The sequence below is a fragment of the Atta colombica genome, unplaced genomic scaffold (genome assembly GCF_001594045.1).
Source record: "Atta colombica isolate Treedump-2 unplaced genomic scaffold, Acol1.0 scaffold153, whole genome shotgun sequence".
In the NCBI taxonomy this organism is placed as follows: domain Eukaryota; kingdom Metazoa; phylum Arthropoda; class Insecta; order Hymenoptera; family Formicidae; genus Atta; species Atta colombica.
The window spans coordinates 1,548,960-1,551,829 of record NW_017259243.1 but is presented as its reverse complement, the minus strand read 5'-3'; the positions used below and the strand labels follow the sequence as shown (position 1 = coordinate 1,551,829).

General features: G+C 24.9%; 1 protein-coding gene across 2 annotated transcripts in view; it reads left to right on the top strand.

Moving 5' to 3' along the window:
* LOC108685454 (ras-related protein rapA) overlaps window positions 1–2,870 on the top strand; it is a 17,937-nt gene that overhangs the window by 12,182 nt on the left and 2,885 nt on the right. The window lies entirely within an intron of this gene.

The window sequence follows — 2,870 nt, the reverse complement described above, 5'->3', positions numbered from 1 at the left end:
AGAGAGAGAGAGAGAGAGAGAGAGAGAGAGAGAGAGAGAGAGAGAGAGAGTATACAAACTTATCAGTAAACTATTATTAACAAAAGTTAAAAAAGGAGCATACAGCCAATATGCCGGTTATTTGTTGCGCTATCGATTTAAAATAATCATTACAAATTGAAATTCATAGACATTTCGGCCAATATTCGGCCTTCTTCAATATGTTCTATTATACAATTTTAAGTCGGAAGTTAAATAAGTTAAAAATTACAATTTAAAAATTATAAGAGATTAAATCTCAGTCCAATTATAATGTGTGATGGTCAGTTAATATAAGAAGTTGAGTGTAGAAGATAAAAGTATAAAATAATCGTATCTTATAAAATAATTGATTTGTGTGACTATTACAATGTTAGTCCGTTATTAAATGCAAATCCTCGTAAAGAATTTTCAAGTTCTAATTTACATAATTACATAATTATAAAGATTTTTTTTAATACATAATTATAAATCATCAATTTTCTTGATGTTAAATTGTTAATTGAAGATGGAAGAATTGTCTGAATCATGTTTGATATATATATATATATATATACAAAAAACTGACTAATTCAGGAAGATACATGAATTTCCTTTCCAATCATCCTATAGATCATAAAAGAGCAGTTATAATGAGATAATTCGATCGATATTATTTTTGTCATCCACAATTCTATGAAAACATCTCCAATATGATAAAAACATTAATTAATAATGATTATCTTTTGGATTTTATTTTTGCCACGATAAACAGCAGAATCAAATCATTTTCATACAAATATATTACTGAGGAAAAAACATACATGACAATTACAGTTTTAATAATCACAATTCAAAAAGCTTCTTTACTGTCCTTATATTAATATATTTGAAAAATGTAAAAGTTTATCTCATAAATTTAATATTGCATACAAACCCACGAATAATTTAGATAAATTCATTAAAACCAAAAAAGACAAGACAGTTAAAAAAAGAAGATAATAGCAGATAATGTAATAAATTGTAAAATAAATTGTATATAAATAAGGTTGTGATTCCTCTTACGTGAGGCAAACTAAAAGAAAACTTAACACCCGAATCAAAGAACACAAAGCAGATATTAATAAATCATCTAATTTATTATCTTGTCATTTGTTGTATTTTGCCATCAATTAAACAAAGATATTGTGTGATCATGTTTTAGATTGGAATAATATTTTAATCTTAGATTCAGAACCATCGTTCATTTACAAAAGAACAATTTCTGGGATGATGCATATTAAGAACAAAAATCAGGATTGAATAAGCAAAATGATGCCGATCGATTACCGGAATCATACTTGCCTATTAAACGAATAACCTCCTATTTACAACTTCCACTTCACTCCTCTAATTTTTCCTTTCCTAATTTTTCTAACTAATATAAATACAAAACACAGAGAAACACAAAAATTCTGTTAACAAGTAACGTACTAAAAATCTTTCTTCCATCCTTAAAAATTCAAATTATAAAGAGTGGAAAATTATCAGTGAATAATTGTAACTCCTATCATATACGAGTAAAAGTATGTTAAGTAATCGTTTGTACTATCTTTATAATCATGTATTAAAAAAATCTTTATAACTTTGTAATTATGTAAATTCAAATTAGAACCTGGAAATGCTTTATGATACGAGGATTTGCAATTAATAACGGATTAACATTATAATCAAAAAACCATTTCATAAGAACTTTATACGGTTTCATACACTCAACTTCTTATATTAACTGACCATCGCACATTATAATTGAACTGAGATTTAATCTCTTATCATTTTTAAATTGTAATTTTTAACTTATTTAACTTCCGACTTAAAATTGTATAGTAGAACATATTGAAAAAGGCTGCATATCGGCGAAACGTCTATGAATTTAAATTTGTAATGATTACTTTAAATATGACAATATCACAACAAGTAACCGGCGCATTGACTCCTTTTTTAACTTTTGTTTATAAGTATTTAGCCATTATTTATTTCTACATTGTAAACTATTATTATTATTTTAATTGTATTAGAGGTTTATGTTTGGGAAAAGCGTTATTATTTATGTTTTATGTTGCATTCTCAGCTTTCATCTCTACACATAATAATTCATTTCGTTTGCATTTCAATAAATTATTACTATTATAACGTACATAAAAATTATTATATACTATTATATACTATTATTATTATGTATTATAATATATATATTCTATGAATATAAAAAATTACATGAATATTATTTTTATAATATGTATTATATAAAGGCATAAGAATTCAAATTTATGACAATATATTATGCATTAAAAAATTATATTTGCATTTATATTACGATAGAGAATTGAAGTTCATGGAATTTGTATAATTCTCAGGTCATCGTGTAATAACGTTGGATATTTCGCACACATTTTATCGTACTACTAGACATTATTGAACAGCTTTTGTATAGGAAAGAGGAGATTGCGGATGTCCGAGAACAACCTTTGTAATTATTCTCCTTTCAATCTAAAGTATTCTTAGATGATAAATTCTGACAAATCTTACAGTTAAAAAACTACTGCTGTGAAGATTGAATCGTAAAAATAGGCTGCCTATTTTGACGAAGTATTAGTATTATTTTGAAGAGTTTCCTTTTTTTCTCGATTATCACAATTTTTTCAACATTTATTGAAGTAAATTACTGTATGAAAAAAAAGTATTATATAACAAATTTTAAAAATATGTTGGAACATAAATTTTTATGACACGTGTTGTTTTTTAAATCTTTGTTTCCAATTTTAAATTTAACAGATTGAGTTATTTCAGTAAAAATACTAATAATAACTTTTATTACTTTTAATTATGATTTG